This window comes from Lithobates pipiens, unplaced genomic scaffold (genome assembly GCF_037356315.1).
Source record: "Lithobates pipiens isolate NorthernLeopardFrog02 unplaced genomic scaffold, aLitPip1_a1.2 Scaffold_3, whole genome shotgun sequence".
NCBI classification, from domain to species: Eukaryota; Metazoa; Chordata; class Amphibia; order Anura; family Ranidae; genus Lithobates; species Lithobates pipiens.
In genome coordinates, this window is record NW_027507790.1 from 126,224,253 (window position 1) to 126,242,529 (window position 18,277).

Consider the following 18,277-nt stretch of genomic DNA (forward strand, 5'->3'; position numbering starts at 1 on the left):
TTTTATATTTTGCCACAAGTTGCGGGAAAATTACAAACTTTTTTTTTTTTTTTTTTTTTTTCACAAAGTTGTCACTAAATGATATATTGCTCACACATGCCATGGGCATATGTGAAATGACACCCCAAAATAAATTCTGCTGCTTCTCCTGAGTACGGGGATACCACATATGTGGGACTTTTTGGGAGCCTAGCCGCGTACGGGGCCCCGAAAACCAAGCACCGCCTTCAGGCTTTCTAAGGGCGTAAATATTTGACTTCACTCCTCACTACCTATTACAGTTTTGAAGGCCATAAAATGCCAAGATGGCACAAAACCCCCACAAATGACCCCATTTTAGAAAGTAGACACCCCAAGCTATTTGCTGAGAGGCATGTTGAGTCCATGGAATATTTTATATTTTGCCACAAGTTGCGGGAAAATTACAAACTTTTTTTTTTTTTTTTTTTTTTTCACAAAGTTGTCACTAAATGATATATTGCTCACGCATGCCATGGGCATATGTGAAATGACACCCCAAAATAAATTCTGCTGCTTCTCCTGAGTACGGGGATACCACATATGTGGGACTTTTTGGGAGCCTAGCCGCGTACGGGGCCCCGAAAACCAAGCACCGCCTTCAGGCTTTCTAAGGGCGTTACAGTTTTGAAGGCCATAAAATGCCAAGATGGCACAAACCCCCCCCAAATGACCCCATTTTGGAAAGTAGACACCCCTAAATTTAGGGGTACACTAGTGAGACTAGGTAATAAATGGCGGGTGCCCTGAAACTATAAAAAAATAACTAACCAACCAGCGTCACCTGTAACAGTTATATGGTGATCACTGGTGAAAGGGTTAACTAGGGGGCAATCAGGGGGCTTTATGCGGTAGTATATGGGGGTCCCTGGCGCTATAAAAAGCTGCGGCGAACCTAAATACCTACTTGCCTAACTAGCGTCACCTGTGACACTAATACAGCGATCAGAAAAACGATCGCTTATTAGGCTGGGTTCACACTGGAGCGATGCGGGAACGCCACGAATGCGCGGCGGGTTCCCGCATCGCATGCCTCCCGGCGGCAGTTCACACTGCCCTATGCGAACTGCTGGGAGTGTCAGTGAAATGTTACTGACACCCCCAGATCAGTTCGCATATCGCAGTGCGATCTGAAAACTCGGATCGCATGGTGTGAACACCCATGCGATCCGATTCTGCTGCGGGCCAAAAAAAGGGTCCCGTGCGAATTTGCGGCGGGTGCGGCGGGTGTGGCGGGTGCGGCGAATGGCTGAACTCGAATCGCACAGAGATCGGATGTGATTTGCACTGCAGTGCGGTGCGAATCACATCCGTTCTCAAACCGCTGCAATCTGAACCCAGCCTTAGTGACACTGGCGACGGGGGGTGATCACGGGGTTAAACCTTTATTGGGGGGGTTAGGGGGGTACCTTAGAACTAAAGGGGGCTAACCCTAACTGCCCTAACAGTTATTAGTCACAAATGACACCCGCCGGGTGATCAGGGGGTTAAACCTTTATTAGGTAATAAATGGCGGGTGCCCTGAAACTATAAAAAAATAACTAACCAACCAGCGTCACCTGTAACAGTTATATGGTGATCACTGGTGAAAGGGTTAACTAGGGGGCAATCAGGGGGCTTTATGCGGTAGTATATGGGGGTCCCTGGCGCTATAAAAAGCTGCGGCGAACCTAAATACCTACCTGCCTAACTAGCGTCACCTGTGACACTAATACGGCGATCAGAAAAATGATCGCTTATTAGGCTGGGTTCACACTGGAGCGATGCGGAAACGCCGCGAATCCGCGGCGGGTTCCCGCATCGCATGCCTCCCGGCGGCAGTTCACACTGCCCTATGCGAACTGCTGGGAGTGTCAGTGAAATGTTACTGACACCCCCAGATCAGTTCGCATATCGCAGTGCGATCTGCAAACTCGGATCGCATGGTGTGAACACCCATGCGATCCGATTCTGCTGCGGGCCAAAAAAAGGGTCCCGTGCGAATTTGCGGCGGGTGCGGCGGGTGTGGCGGGTGCGGCGGGTGCGGCGAATGGCTGAACTCGAATCGCACAGAGATCGGATGTGATTTGCACTGCAGTGCGGTGCGAATCACATTCGTTCTCATAAACCGCTGCAATGTGAACCCAGCCTTAGTGACACTGGCGACGGGGGGTGATCACGGGGTTAAACCTTTATTGGGGGGGTTAGGGGGGTACATTAGAACTAAAGGGGGCTAACTCTAACTGCCCTAACAGTTATTACAGTCACAAATGACACCAATGCAAAAAAAAAAAAAAAAAAAAAAAAATGACATTGGTGTCACTGTGACTGGGGGGCAGGGGTAATTGGGGGGGTGATCGGGGGGTAAAGGGGGGGTGTGAGTGTGCCTGGCATGTTCTACTGTGTGTGTAGAGTGTTGGTGCAACTCACCGATCCGCTCTCCTCCGTGTCGGAACGGAAAATACCGACACGGAGGAGAGAATACATCACTTCCTCTCCTGTGTTTACATTACAGGAGAGGAAGTGATGTCACGGGGGATTTCCATTTGTCGAGAGCGATCGCGAGGGGGTGGCCATGAATGAATGGCCGTCCCCTCATCCCTGATCTCTCCCGAACGAATGCCGACCGCCGCAGGCACCGGGGGGGGGCCCGATCGGGCCCCCCACCCGCGGGCAGGCATGGACTTATATATACGCCAATATGCCTGCCCGTGCCATTCTGCCGACGTATATCGTCGTGCGGCGGTCGGCAAGTGGTTAAAAAACAAATTTTACTTTAGTTCTACTTTAATCATTTTTACAAACATTTACAAGGTTGTGCAGCTGACTTGCTCTATTATAACTTAGCTACTTCTAGGATTAGGGTGAGCATTAAATTAACCACAGTACAATGACACCCACTACTGTGTACAATCTACACATTTTTCTAATTCCATGTAACAAATACAATGTAATACATCTATGATTCTGTTTCAAGACTTTTATTTTCACAGAGCAGCTGGGAAAATTAAACTCAAAGGAATTGCTCCTCTCCTTCCTGCTAAGATAGATGGTGCCAAATTAAAGGAAATGTTCTTTTCCTTCCAGCTAAAAGGCATAATGCTCAATAAGATGGTCGCATAAACAGAATGGATGGTAACTACATATAACAGCTTTTTGGTACCTAGACAGCAGGAGCATCTGCTTGAGCAAAAGTCAGCATGACAGAATCTGTAGTGAGCAAAACCTGAGAAATTGTTGTGAGCTTTATGAAAAGGATTTAAATAAAATGAAACGTGACTTCTCTTTTTCATGTACACATCTTAACTGCTCCATCCTCCAGGACATCCTGTGACTATCAAATTATCCACTGGCCATAGCATACAAGCTCTGGGAACCCCCCTCTGCTCAGCAGCTTAAAGAAGCAGTGTAATAATGAAAGTGTTCAATAATACACTCAGCATGACGACCGATCAGTCAACGTGTTCCACAGCGGTGGAATTGTACTGCCACCATTTGGCTTTGTTATATATTATGCAACATATAACCATCACTGATTGTGAACAATGCCCTTCATGTCTCGAAACCCATCTGTATTGTAGCCATAATCTACATGAATTTTATATAAGCCTAATAAGCCTAATACATAATATATTTTTCTCATTGTATATTGCATTTTTTTTTCATGGCATAACCCCTTCACGGCGACCGTATCCAGTCCCTGCTGGACTGGGCTTTTTTTTCCGTGGGGCTGCATATTTGCATATCTCCCAGCACAGAGGCCGGAGTCTCACCAAGAGCCCGGGCCTGCTCTAACGATCAGGACCCGGAACAGCAGATTCAGGGTCATCTGATCACTGTGATAGCCCCTGATTGGCTATCGTAGTGATCAGTCACTGTGAAGCCCACCCCCGTGTTTTCTGTCTCTGTGAATGGACTAGAGAGATACATCATTCTCTCTCCTTGCAGAGATAGAAAAAAAAAGTGTGTGAAGAAAAAAATAATAATAAGTTAAAAATGTAATTAAATTTACAAACTTTAAAAAAAACATACCTAGATCAAGGTTTGATCTAGGTCAGTACAACACAAAACAATCACCTGTTCTCAGGAGCTTAGTCCATGTATACGTGGTGTAGCCAACCCTTTGGACAAAATATGGAATGTCAAAGGTCTTGCTGCCCTCCTTAGAACAATGGGTGTCCTTAAAGCTGAAAAACAGGGAGGGCGCACGACCTTGCGCATTAACAAAGATAACATGTATTTAAATAATAAAAACAAAAGTCGTACTCACAAACAAACATTTAAAAAAAGGCTTAACGTTGCTCCAAGAATTCAGAACCGTGTCTTCTAGACACCTGCCACCTGGACTGAGTATTAGGAGGAACCAGATGGCATTGCAAGCGGTTCCTTCTAATACGTTTGTTTGTGAGTGTGACTTTTGTTTTTATTATTTAAATACATTTTATTTCTGGTAATACACAAGGCAGGTGTGCCCTCCCTTTTGATCTAGGTCAGTGCCAGAGTTAGTGTTTGGGTCAAGGTCGGTGTCAAAGGTCAAGGTCAAAGGTCAGGGTCAGTATTTTTTGGACAAGATTTTTTTTTTTGTAGTATCAGTGTCAGTTAGTGTCCGTGTGTTTTAGGTAGGATTAGATAGGAATTCAAACAGCAACTAACATACACACATGTGTTATCGCTGTGATTGTCAGGTGCAGAAGAATCTATTTTGGGTTGTTCATTGGTGGTAGGTTATGGTAGTAGAAAGAAATACACAGTTAAATTTAAAAAATATATTTTATTTTACTATTTTGGGACAGTTTTCCTTTGATAATAAAGAAAAAAAACGGGAATATCCATTACCATTTACCACCGAATGAAAGCCCGATTTGTCCTGAAAAAAACAAAGTATAATCCACCTGAATGCACAAAGTAGTTGTGATCAAATGTACAATTTTACTAACACTTGTTAGAATTGCAAAATTGTCCTTAGGCATTTAAATTTGTTTTACCCTTAGGCACAAAGAGGTTAAAGTGTAACTAAAGGCAAATTTTCTTTTAGGTTTGGATAGAGTGTAGAGAAATTAGAACACTAGTCAGTTTTCTGTTGCTGTCTTTGTCCCCATTAGGAAGATTGATCCTCTTTATTTGTCCTATTTACTTTTATCATTGAAAGTGAAAGTAAAAAAAAAAAAAAATCACAAATTTTGGGTCAACATCAGAACACCAATAGGTGCCACTAGTTTCTAGTGACCCTGGTGACACACTGGGATTCCTTCACTTTTGAGGGATTTCCTCTCACTCCCTTTTTTGACTATAGAACAAGAAGTAAAAGGAAATCCCACCAATGGCACAAAGATGGCAAAAGCAATTGTTGGGAAAAAAAAGTTACACTTGAAATTTAAATATAGATTAAATATAAACAAATCAGAACATAAATTCCTTAATGTACATTTTTAAAGGGAAACCTGGTATAATTATTTCTGGGTCATATATTTTAAAACGTTGTTTTGCATATTTTAAAATATTAAAAACAAAAAATTGCACTGAAGTGCAAATAAATTCAATTACATAAAAAGAGACAACAGCACTCACCCCCACCCAGATAAACAATAATTTTTCATATGTGAATCAAATATTTAAAATTGTGAAACAGAAAATCCAACAGATGTAAATAAAGTCCCACAAGTATAACCACACAAGTCATATGTCCCTGGAAGATGCTAATTAGGACAAATTGCACATAGGGTGGAGCCTAGCGGTGATGCAATCACATCCGCTGGAGTTTGCCTGGTGTGTTCCTTGGTCTTCATGATGCTCTCTGCGCTTTCAACAGAACCCTGAGACTATCACAGAGCAGGTGCATTTATACAGAGACTTGATTACACACAGGTGGATTCTATTTATCACCATCAGTCATTTAGGACAACATTGGATCATTCAGAGCTCCTCGCTGAACTTCTGGAGTGAGTTTGCTGCATTGAAAGTAAAGGGGCCGAATAATTTTGCACGCACCACTTTTTTCAGTTTTTTATTTGCTAAATAAGTTTAAATTATCCAATAGATTTCGTTCCACTTCACAATTGTGTCCCACTTGTTGGTGATTCTTCACCAAAAATTTTTTTTTATATCTTTATGTTTGAAGCCTGAAATGTGGCAAAAGGTTAAAAAGTTCAAGGGGGCTGAATACTTTTGCAAGGCACTATATATATATATATATATATATATTGTAATGGACGCCGTGGCTGGGTCCTGGAAGGACGCTATATTTCCCCTCTGTTTGGGTTGTGGTCTCTTTAAGGGAATAAAATTGAGTAACCCACCTGTTAAGGAAGTGTCTTTAAAAGCAAGACAGGAAGTGGTAGAAGGGTGTGGAGGAGTGGAGAAGACATGGTGGATGGTGTTTATGTTGGATTGCAGCTACTGAAGTGGACAGCAAAGTCCTGTTTGGAAGGCTCCTGGCAGGGGAAGCTACCTGCCATCAATATCAAGCTCTGTATTGATAAAGACAGCTGTTCTGGACTTTGCAAGTCGGTGAGACTACAAACCTTTTTCCTTTTGTTTTTTGGCTGCTGTAAGCTATTTAAGTTTAATAAACCTTTTGCTGTGTGAAAAGCCTGTGTCCTGCGATCTACCTGGTCCCCCGAACATTACAAGTGGTGCTCGAATGCGGGCAGGACAAAGTAACAGGTGTTTTTCTTGCTATTTTTTATTTTTTTTTCTCTGCATTGGATTTGAACTGACATTTAAAGGGACAGTACAGTGACTTTATGTCCTGGGTTAAAGCTGCACAAATGTTGAAAGCTGAAACAATGGAGGAGCTAATTAAACAGCTGTCCTTGGCTAATATGCAAGCGCAGACTCGCCATGAGGAAGCTAATCAGCGCTTAGCAACCCAGCTGGAGGTACAAAAAACGCAGCTGGAGGTACAAAAAACGCAGCACAACGAGGCACTGGCTTTGCAGCAAGAAAATACTCGCCTGTTGGTGGCCCAGTTAGCAGCCCAGCAAGCGACCCAACAAGGGGTTATGCAGGCTCAGATGGCGGCCTTAAAAGAAGCAGTGCAGCAGCTGTCTCAGGGCCGTGAACAAGTGGCCGTTGCCCCTGGCAACCAGGTGACCATAAGGGCAAGCCATTTCTTGCAGAAGTTGTCCCTGAGTGATGACGTAGAGGCGTTTCTGGCAACATTTGAGAGGACGGCAGAGCGAGAAGGGTGGCCCCAGGACCAGTGGGCCGGCTTAATTGCTCCTTTCCTCACCGGAGATTCTCAAAAAGCCTATTTTGACCTACCACCAGAAGATGCTAAAAATTATCAAAAACTAAAGGCAGAAATACTGGCTCAGTTGGGGGTGACTACGGCCGTTCGGGCCCAACGAGTGCACCAATGGAAGTATCGTTCAAACCGGCCACCGCGATCTCAAATGCATGACCTGGTGCAACTAGTAAAAAAATGGCTGCAGCCCGAAGTGTTGTCTGGCCCCCAAATTGTGGAGCGGGTCGTGCTGGACCGATACTTAAGGTCACTGCCAGATGACCTTCAACGGTGGGTCAGCCATGGAGACCCCAAAACCGCGAACTGCCTTGTTGAGATGGTGGAACGATATACGGTGGTGGAGGATCTGCTTGGCCCCACCAAGCGTCAAGGGCCCAGTCTGCCACGGCCCTTCCGACCAACTGCCGCCCTTCGAAAGGATGTCCCCAGGAGCCCTGGAACCAACCCCCCGGAAGGCCAAGAGTCACACCCGTTACCCCCTCAGCGACCTGTTCCTGATCGGAGAGGAGGGGATGTACAATGTTGGCGATGTCATGCCTGGGGCCATACCCGGGCCCACTGCCCATTGCAGGAAGAACCCATGAAATGCGGGGTTCTTCGGAGGGGGTCTTTTTATGCCCATAAATCGTGTACAACACATCTTGACCTTGGAGAGAGGAATTTTGAGTGTGAAGTCCAAGTGAACAACCACCCTGCATGGGCCTTGCTGGACTCTGGAAGCATGGTAACCCTGGTTCACCCTAGAGTAATTGGGAAGATCGGTCCGGTAAGCCAAATTTTGCGGGTTGTGTGCATTCATGGGGACACTAGAGAGTACCCTCTCATCTCGGTGTCCATCTCCACAGCATGTGGCACTGGTACTCAAGAGGTGGGGGTGGTAAAGAACTTGGTACATGACGTTATCATAGGACGAGACTGTCCATTATTTGCAAAACTTTGGAGACAAGGAGAACTATCTGAAAGGTCCAGAGACTGGGAAGAAACTAGTCCCTCTGTTCCTGTTGTAGAGGGTAATAACCCTGAGATGCCACATGTTCATAATATGGACCCAGTTGATAAAAACGCCAAGACTTTGGTTAATAATGATGAAAATAGTGCTGATACTGTTAAAGATGTCAATATGTGGGGTTCTCAGACCTACCTGAACACTGAGGGGGGGGAACCTTCCCCGCTTCAGGTAATGCTGGGGGAAGACGATGAGGAAATGGCCTCTACCCCTGACTTGCCAGATTTGGGTGTTCCCCAGGGGGCATTTGGTACTGCCCAGATGCAGGACCCCACTTTGGCCAGGGCACGGGAACAGGTTGTAGTAATAAATGGGGAGCCCCAAGAGCCAGGTGCTAATGAGCGGTGGCCACATTTTTCAATATGTAATGAATTGCTTTATCGGGTTACTAAAGTGAGAGAAAATGTGGTAGAACAATTATTGGTACCCCAACAATATAGACGCAAGGTCCTGGACCTGGCCCATGATGATGTTTTAGGGGGACACCTGGGAGTTGAAAAGACGGAGGCACGGATCGCCGACCGGTTTTACTGGCCAGGCTTGAAAGCAGAGGTAAGGAGATACTGTACCTCTTGTCCCACCTGTCAGTTGACCGTTCCGGCGACCCATTTCCGGAGCCCGTTGGTCCCTCTGCCCATAATTGAGGTCCCATTCGAAAGGATAGCCATGGATATAGTGGGTCCCTTGGTAAAGTCGGCTCGAGGTCATTCTTACATACTAGTGATCCTCGACTATGCCACTCGTTATCCTGAGGCACTACCCCTGCGGAATACCTCCTCTAAGGCTATTGCACGGGAGTTATTCCAGTTGTTTACACGGACGGGTTTTCCCAAGGAAATACTCACAGACCAGGGCACCCCGTTTATGTCGAAGGTTATGGCCGATGTATGCAGACTGTTCCGGATTAAGCAGCTGCGCACATCGGTCTACCATCCCCAAACAGATGGATTGGTAGAACGTTTTAATAAGACCCTTAAGTCTATGCTCAAGAGAGTGGTACAAAGGGATGGGAAAGACTGGGACTGCCTGTTACCAGCTCTCCTGTTCGCTATCCGAGAAGTGCCCCAGGCCTCCACTGGGTTTTCGCCCTTTGAATTGGTATATGGGCGGAGACCTCGTGGATTACTGGACTTTGTTAAAGAAGAATGGGAAAGTGAACCAATTCAGCATAAAAGTGTTCTTGAATATGTCTCTAAAATGCAGGAGAGGATCCGAACTGTGATGCCGCTAGTTAAGGAACACTTACAAAAAGCCCAGGAGGCTCAACGACGGGTCTATAATAGGGCAGCCAAAATTAGGAACTTTCAAGTGGGGGATCGAGTAGCAGTGTTGATTCCCACTGTGGAAAGTAAATTCTTGGCCAGATGGCAAGGCCCTTTCGAGGTTGTAGAAAAAATGGGAGAGGTAAATTATAGAGTCCACCAGCCAGGCAAGAGGAAACCCTTCCAGATATATCATGTAAACTTGTTAAAGCCCTGGACAGACAGGGAACCAGCAACCTCCCTTGCTAGTACAAAACTTGAGCCTCGGGTTGGGGTGGAGAGTGTCCAAGTAGCAAAGACCCTGTCTAAAACCCAAAGTCAGCAAGCAAAGGAGTTCTTGCAGCGAAATAAAGAAAAATTTTCAGACTTGCCAGGGCTCACTAGTGTCATAGAGCATGATATTATCACAAAACCAGGTGTCAAAGTTTTTGTCCGGCCTTACCACATCCCAGAGGCTCAAAGGAAGGCCGTTTCAGAGGAAGTAAAAAAGATGTTAGACCTAGGGATTATTGAGGAATCGCAGAGTGAGTGGTCGAGCCCGATTGTGTTGGTACCGAAGCCCAACGGAACTCTGCGATTCTGCAATGATTTCCGGAAACTTAATGAAGTTTCCCGGTTTGATGCCTACCCCATGCCCCGGGTAGATGAGCTTATCGAGAGACTAGGTCCAGCCAGGTATATCACTACGTTAGACCTTACCAAGGGGTATTGGCAAATCCCGTTGACTAAGGCTGCTAGAGAGAAAACTGCTTTTTCTACCCCGGAGGGGAGTTTTCAGTACAAAAGGATGCCTTTTGGATTGCAAACTGCTCCAGCCACGTTCCAGAGAGCAATGGATAGGATTTTACGACCTCACCGGAAGTATGCCTCAGTATACTTGGACGATATAGTCATTTTTAGCAAAGACTGGGAATCACATTTGCCCAAAGTGCAGGCAGTGCTGGACTCTCTTTGGAAGGAGGGGTTTACAATAAACCCTGAAAAATGTGCTTTGGGAATGGAGGAGGTGAAATACCTGGGTTATATCGTGGGTAGAGGGGTAGTGAAACCGCAGGTCAACAAGATAGAGGCTATACAGAATTGGCCCCGCCCCCTCACAAAAAAGCAGGTACGTGCATTCCTGGGCATGGTGGGATACTACAGGAGGTTTGTACCCAACTTTGCCACGTTGGCGGCTCCGTTGACCGATCTGACTAAGGGTCGGAAATCGGTCATGGTGGAGTGGAATGCAGACGCTGAGAAGGCTTTTTTGGAGCTCAAGTCGGCGCTGTGCCAACACCCTGTCCTGGTAGCACCTAATTTTTCAAAAGAGTTTGTTGTCCAGACTGATGCTTCCGATGTAGGATTGGGAGCGGTGTTGTCACAGGTTATTCATGGCGAGGAACACCCGATAGTCTTCCTCAGCAGGAAGTTAACACCAGCAGAGAAAAACTATGCCATAGTTGAACGAGAGTGTCTGGCCATTAAGTGGGCTCTGGAATCCCTCAGATATTACCTTTTGGGGAGGAAGTTTAGGCTGATTTCTGACCATGCCCCTTTAACATGGCTGAGACAGGGAAAAGGGACTAATGCCAGGGTCACCCGGTGGTTCCTGGCACTCCAGGAATTTAAATTTGTAGTGGAGCATAGGCCCGGGAGACTGCATCAAAATGCAGATGCCCTCTCCCGAGTCCATTGTTTGAGCTCCACTGTTGCCTCCACCTCCTTGGCGTTGGGGCACAGGGGGGGGATATGTAATGGACGCCGTGGCTGGGTCCTGGAAGGACGCTATATTTCCCCTCTGTTTGGGTTGTGGTCTCTTTAAGGGAATAAAATTGAGTAACCCACCTGTTAAGGAAGTGTCTTTAAAAGCAAGACAGGAAGTGGTAGAAGGGTGTGGAGGAGTGGAGAAGACATGGTGGATGGTGTTTATGTTGGATTGCAGCTACTGAAGTGGACAGCAAAGTCCTGTTTGGAAGGCTCCTGGCAGGGGAAGCTACCTGCCATCAATATCAAGCTCTGTATTGATAAAGACAGCTGTTCTGGACTTTGCAAGTCGGTGAGACTACAAACCTTTTTCCTTTTGTTTTTTGGCTGCTGTAAGCTATTTAAGTTTAATAAACCTTTTGCTGTGTGAAAAGCCTGTGTCCTGCGATCTACCTGGTCCCCCGAACATTACAATATATATAAAAACAAAAGGACAAATCTCCAATGCAAAAATGGTATATTGTATCAGTTGTACAGTTGCGCTCATCTCATGCTCTTCTTCAGGCTTCGTGCCTGAGGAAGAGCATGAGATGCTCACAACTAGTGATGGACGAACTTCCGACGGGACGTTTCGCGAACGCGAAACGCGAACGGACACAAACGTTCGCGAAAACGACCGTTCGCCGCGGGCTCCATTGACTTCAATGGGAGGCGAATTTCGCAAACCTTTAGGTCGAATTTGCGGCCACGGGGTAATTATTAGGGGGTAGCACGTAGTCCCACCACCTGGACAATAGCATAATACATGTATGAGGTGAATTTGGGATCGATAACTACAAGCATTTTTTTTTTATTTGGGAAATTGTTCTGACAATTCAGGACTATGGAGCTAATGAAGGCAATGGAGGAGAGGGAAGGTCAGGGACCAGGGTAGGCAAACAAGAGGGTGCAGGAGATACAGAGCACTGACAGCAGCACCGTAATACAGAGCACTGACATCAGCACCGTGACATACAGCGCTGACAGCAGCTCCGTGACATACAGCGCTGACAGCAGCTCCGTGACATACAGCGCTGACAGCAGCTCCGTGACATACAGCGCTGACAGCAGCTCCGTGACATACAGCGCTGACAGCAGCTCCGTGACATACAGCGCTGACAGCAGCACCGTGACATACAGCGCTGACAGCAGCTCCGTGACATACAGCGCTGACAGCAGCTCCGTGACATACAGCGCTGACAGCAGCTCCGTGACATACAGCACTGACAGCAGCTCCGTGACATACAGCGCTGACAGCAGCTCCGTGACATACAGCGCTGACAGCAGCACCGTGACATACAGCGCTGACAGCAGCTCCGTGACATACAGCGCTGACAGCAGCTCCGTGACATACAGCGCTGACAGCAGCTCCGTGACATACAGCGCTGACAGCAGCTCCGTGACATACAGCGCTGACAGCAGCTCCGTGACATACAGCGCTGACAGCAGCACCGTGACATACAGCGCTGACAGCAGCTCCGTGACATACAGCGCTGACAGCAGCTCCGTGACATACAGCGCTGACAGCAGCTCCGTGACATACAGCACTGACAGCAGCTCCGTGACATACAGCGCTGACAGCAGCTCCGTGACATACAGCGCTGACAGCAGCACCGTGACATACAGCGCTGACAGCAGCTCCGTGACATACAGCGCTGACAGCAGCTCCGTGACATACAGCGCTGACAGCAGCTCCGTGACATACAGCGCTGACAGCAGCTCCGTGACATACAGCGCTGACAGCAGCTCCGTGACATACAGCGCTGACAGCAGCTCCGTGACATACAGCGCTGACAGCAGCTCCGTGACATACAGCGCTGACAGCAGCACCGTGACATACAGCGCTGACAGCAGCTCCGTGACATACAGCGCTGACAGCAGCTCCGTGACATACAGCGCTGACAGCAGCACCGTGACATACAGCGCTGACAGCAGCTCCGTGACATACAGCGCTGACAGCAGCTCCGTGACATACAGCGCTGACAGCAGCTCCGTGACATACAGCGCTGACAGCAGCTCCGTGACATACAGCGCTGACAGCAGCTCCGTGACATACAGCGCTGACAGCAGCTCCGTGACATACAGCGCTGACAGCAGCTCCGTGACATACAGCGCTGACAGCAGCTCCGTGACATACAGCGCTGACAGCAGCTCCGTGACATACAGCGCTGACAGCAGCTCCGTGACATACAGCGCTGACAGCAGCTCCGTGACATACAGCGCTGACAGCAGCTCCGTGACATACAGCGCTGACAGCAGCTCCGTGACATACAGCGCTGACAGCAGCACCGTAAGCAGCCCCAGGAGGAAGTCAGCACAGCACAGGGATGGTGTGATCCCCTCATAATAAGAACCCCCAGGAGGAAGTCAGCACAGCACAGGGATGGTGGGAGCCCCTCATAATAAGAACACCCAGGAGGAAGTCAGCACAGCACAGGGATGGTGGGAACCCCTCATAATAAGCAGCCCCAGTAGAAATATGACACCGCTCAACCTCTTCAAAGAGGAGGGTAGGGGCATATAGTACGGTGTGCTTTTTTGGGTCAGGGAAGTGAGCCAAATGAATTAAGAAGGTCTGTGTGCTTGATTCCAAAAATTGTTTATAGACATATACATGGTCTACTGATCACATGTGTTGAATTCCTCCGAGATCCATGCCTCATTCATTTTTAGAAATGTGAGGTAGTTAACACTGTGGTGAGCTAGGCGAGTACGCTTATCGGTCACAATCCCCCCTGCTGCGCTGAACGTCCTTTCGGACAGGACACTGGATGAGGGGCAAGCCAACAGTTCGATTGCAAATTGGGCAAGCTCTGGCCAGAGGTCAAGCCTGCCCACCCAGTAGTCTAGGGGTTCATCACTCCTCAGAGCGTCCACATCGGCCGTTAACCCAATGTAGTCGGACACCTGACGGTCTAGGCGTTCCCTGATGCTGGATCCGGATGACACCTGTCGATGGGTCGGCTGAAAGAATGACCTCATATCCGAAGTCACCAACACATCTTCAAACCGGCCTCTTCTTGCAGGCGCTGTTGGATTGGTACCCGCAAATCCTTCTCTGGGAGTGGGAATTGCTCCTCTGCCAGCGCACGCAAAAGCAGAATGCAGCATTTCTCGAAGCAAGGCCTGGAAGTGCTGCATTCTGACAGCCCTCTGCGACGGCGGTAACATTTCCGCCATTTTGTGTTTGTACCGGGGGTCTAAGTACGTTGCCACCCAGTACTGGTCCTTGACCCTCATGCTTTTTATACGGGGGTCCCTATTAAAACACTGGAGCATGAAGGCCCCCATTTGCACTAAAGTGGAAGCGGTGTGGTGGCCTGGCTCCTGCTCATCATCCAGGATAATGTCGTCCTCTTCATTCTCCTCTCCCCATCCTCGCACAACAGGGATCCCAGAAAGGTTTAAAGCATGCTCTTCTTGCTCCTGCTCATCCGCCCCGGCACCATCCTCCTCTGACTCCTCATCAGACTCCTGTTGTTGACTTGTCTCAGATAGAGTAGCCCCCCCTGGGAATTCATCCAGCATTGCGACTTCCTCATCTTCCCGCTCCTGCTCCTCCACAGCCTGATCAATGACACGACGCAATGCACGCTCCAGAAAGAAGGCATAAGGTACCATGTCACTGATGGCGCCATGGCTGCGACTGACCAGTTTGGTGATCTCCTCAAATGGCCGCAGAAGTCTGCATGTGTCGCGCATGAGCAGCCACTGGCGCGGTGAAAAAAAACCCAGCTCCCCAGAACCGTTTCTTTCGCAGAGTTCATACAGGTAGACGTTAACTGCACGTTTCTGCTGGAGCAGCCTATCAAGCATATAGAAGGTTGAGTTCCATCGCGTCGGGCAATCGCAAATAAGACGTCTGACCGGCAGATGGTGTCGCCGCTGAATGTCAGCAAGGCGAGCCATGGCCGTGTAAGATCTTCTGAAATGGGCCGAGATTTTCCTTGCCTGCCGCAAGATGTCCTGGACCCCAGGGTATTTGACAAGGAATCGCTGCACGACCAAGTTTAAGACGTGTGCCATGCACGGCACGTGCGTGATTTTGCCCTGTTTCAATGCGCTAAGCAGATTGGCACCGTTGTCACACACCACTTTACCAACTGTCAAATTGAGCGGTGTTAGCCACTCATCTGCCTGTGAACGCAAAGCTGAAAGGAGTGCCGGGCCAGTGTGGCTCTTTGCTTCCAGGCACAACAGACGCAGCACGGCATGGCAACGTCTCACCTGGCATGTGGAATAGGTTCTGGGGAGCTTGGGCGGTGCAGTGGAAGAGACGCTAGCAGCGGAAAAGGAGGAGGCAGCTGAGGAGGAGAGGGAGGAGGATGGAGTAGGAGGAGGAGAAGAAGAGTCAGGCCTGCATGCAATCCGTGGCGGTAAAACCAAATCTACACGGGTGCCACGGGTTACATGCTTGACGGCCGTCAGAAGGTTCACCCAGTGGGCAGTAAAACTGATATACCTTCCCTGCCCGTGTTTGCTAGACCACGTGTCTGTGGTCAGATGTATCTTGGCACCGACACTGTGTGCCAGAGATACATTCACTTGCCGCTGAACATGGCCATATAGCTCTGGGATGCCCTTCTCTGAGAAATACTTCCTTCCTGGGACCTTCCATTGTGGTGTTCCAATGGCCACAAATTTGCGAAAGGCCTCCGAGTCCACCAGTTTATATGGCAGTAGTTGGCGGGCTATGAGTTCTGACAAGCCAGCCGCCAACCGTTGGGCAAGAGGGTTATCCGGCGTCATCATTTTTTTACGCTCAAACATTAGGCCCACGGAAGCCTGCCTTTTTGCAGAAAAATGTGAGCTTGGCGTGATGGAAGGTGGAGTGGAGGACAATTGTGAGGAGAGAGGAGAAGGAGAAGTAGAAGACGAGGCTGGACGGTGAGAGCCTGCAGTGTGGCTTTGTGTGTTCCGTTGCTCCCACTGGGCTCGGTGATGGCTGCTCATGTGCCTTCTTAAGGCGGTCGTCCCTAGGTGAGTATTGGGCTTACCGCGACTAACGCGTTGACTGCAAAGATTGCAGATGGCAACGCTATTGTCAGCAGCGGACACGTTAAAAAAAGCCCACACTGCGGAGCCATGTGCCGGTGTCCTGGGAGCGCCAGATGTGACCGTACATGGTCGATGACTCGCTCCTGATACATTTGCAGTCTGCTTTGTCCCTGCTGTGCAATGTAAGTCATTGCTGCTTCTCCTCCCTATCTGCTGGTCCATATCTCCCTCTGAACTCCCCTCCTCTTCCTCTCTTGTGGGCACCCACGTGACATCACTAGACACGTCATCATCAACGTCACCTTCCCCACCGCTATAAGTAGAGTAGGCAGCAACACCGGGGACCAACCTCCTCCTTGGGCTGATCTGGGTACTGGCGTCAGACTGCTGAGTAGCGCTTGTTGCTACCTCCTCTTCCTGATCCAATACCAAGAGTGGCTGCGCATCAGAAATGTCCTCTTGATATGGATCGGAAAATAATTCCAGTGACTCAAGCGGAAGGTATGTGGTGGTGGTGGTGGTGGTCGTGTTGTTGGTGGTAGTGTCTTTGGGGGTGCACATAGCAGAGAGTGAAGAAGAGGGTGCAGATCGAGAGGATGAGGAGGGTGCAGAAGAGTAAGGCTGAGCGAGCCACTCAACCAAGTCTGGTGCATCCTTTAAAGTAATTGAACGCACCTTCTGCAACTTCCCACTTTGGCTCAAGCCTGTTGCTCCTGCCCTACCCCTACCACCCCTGCGGAAGGGCCTGCCTCTTCCTCTGCATGTCATTTTTTAAATGACCCTGTGACAAAACTCTTAGTCCCTATACCGCTGAAGGACTGCTGCAGTATAGGTGAGCGGTCAGCAGTGGTGCACGTCAACCCTATCTATTGTGGACCTATAGCGGTCCTTACAGAACAGCAGACTGTACCGCACTCAAGCCTATGTACCGTAGCACCCTATACCAAGTTACCAGTCCTTATAAGAACTTTTGTGGACCAAGCAGGTTGTGTATTAGTGTTTAGCAGACTGTACGTCAGTCCCTATACCGCTGAAGGACTGCTGCAGTATAGGGCAGCGGTCAGCAGTGGTGCACGTCAACCCTATCTATTGTGGACCGATAGCGGTCCTTACAGAACAGCAGACTGTACCGCACTCAAGCCTATGTACCGTAGCACCCTATACCAAGTTACCAGTCCTTATAAGAACTTTTGTGGACCAAGCAGGTTGTGTATTAGTGTTTAGCAGACTGTACGTCAGTCCCTATACCGCTGAAGGACTGCTGCAGTATAGGGCAGCGGTCAGCAGTGGTGCACGTCAACCCTATCTATTGTGGACCGATAGCGGTCCTTACAGAACAGCAGACTGTACCGCACTCAAGCCTATGTACCGTAGCACCCTATACCAAGTTACCAGTCCTTATAAGAACTTTTGTGGAACAAGCAGGTTGTGTGTTAGTGATTAGCAGACTGTACGTCAGTCCCTATACCAATGAAGGACTGCTGCAGTATAGGGCAGCGGTCAGCAGTGGTGCACGTCAACCCTATCTATTGTGGACCGATAGCGGTCCTTACAGAACAGCAGACTGTACCGCACTCAAGCCTATGTACCGTAGCACCCTATACCAAGTTACCAGTCCTTATAAGAACTTTTGTGGAACAAGCAGGTTGTGTGTTAGTGTTTAGCAGACTGTGCGTCAGTCCCTATACCGCTGAAGGACTGCTGCAGTATAGGGCAGCGGTCAGCAGTGGTGCACGTCAACCCTATCTATTGTGGACCGATAGCGGTCCTTACAGAACAGCAGACTGTACCGCACTCAAGCCTATGTACCGTAGCACCCTATACCAAGTTACCAGTCCTTATAAGAACTTTTGTGGACCAAGCAGGTTGTGTATTAGTGTTTAGCAGACTGTACGTCAGTCCCTATACCGCTGAAGGACTGCTGCAGTATAGGGCAGCGGTCAGCAGTGGTGCACGTCAACCCTATGTATTGTGGACCGATAGCGGTCCTTACAGAACAGCAGACTGTAACGCACTCAGGCCTATGTACCGTAGCACCCTATA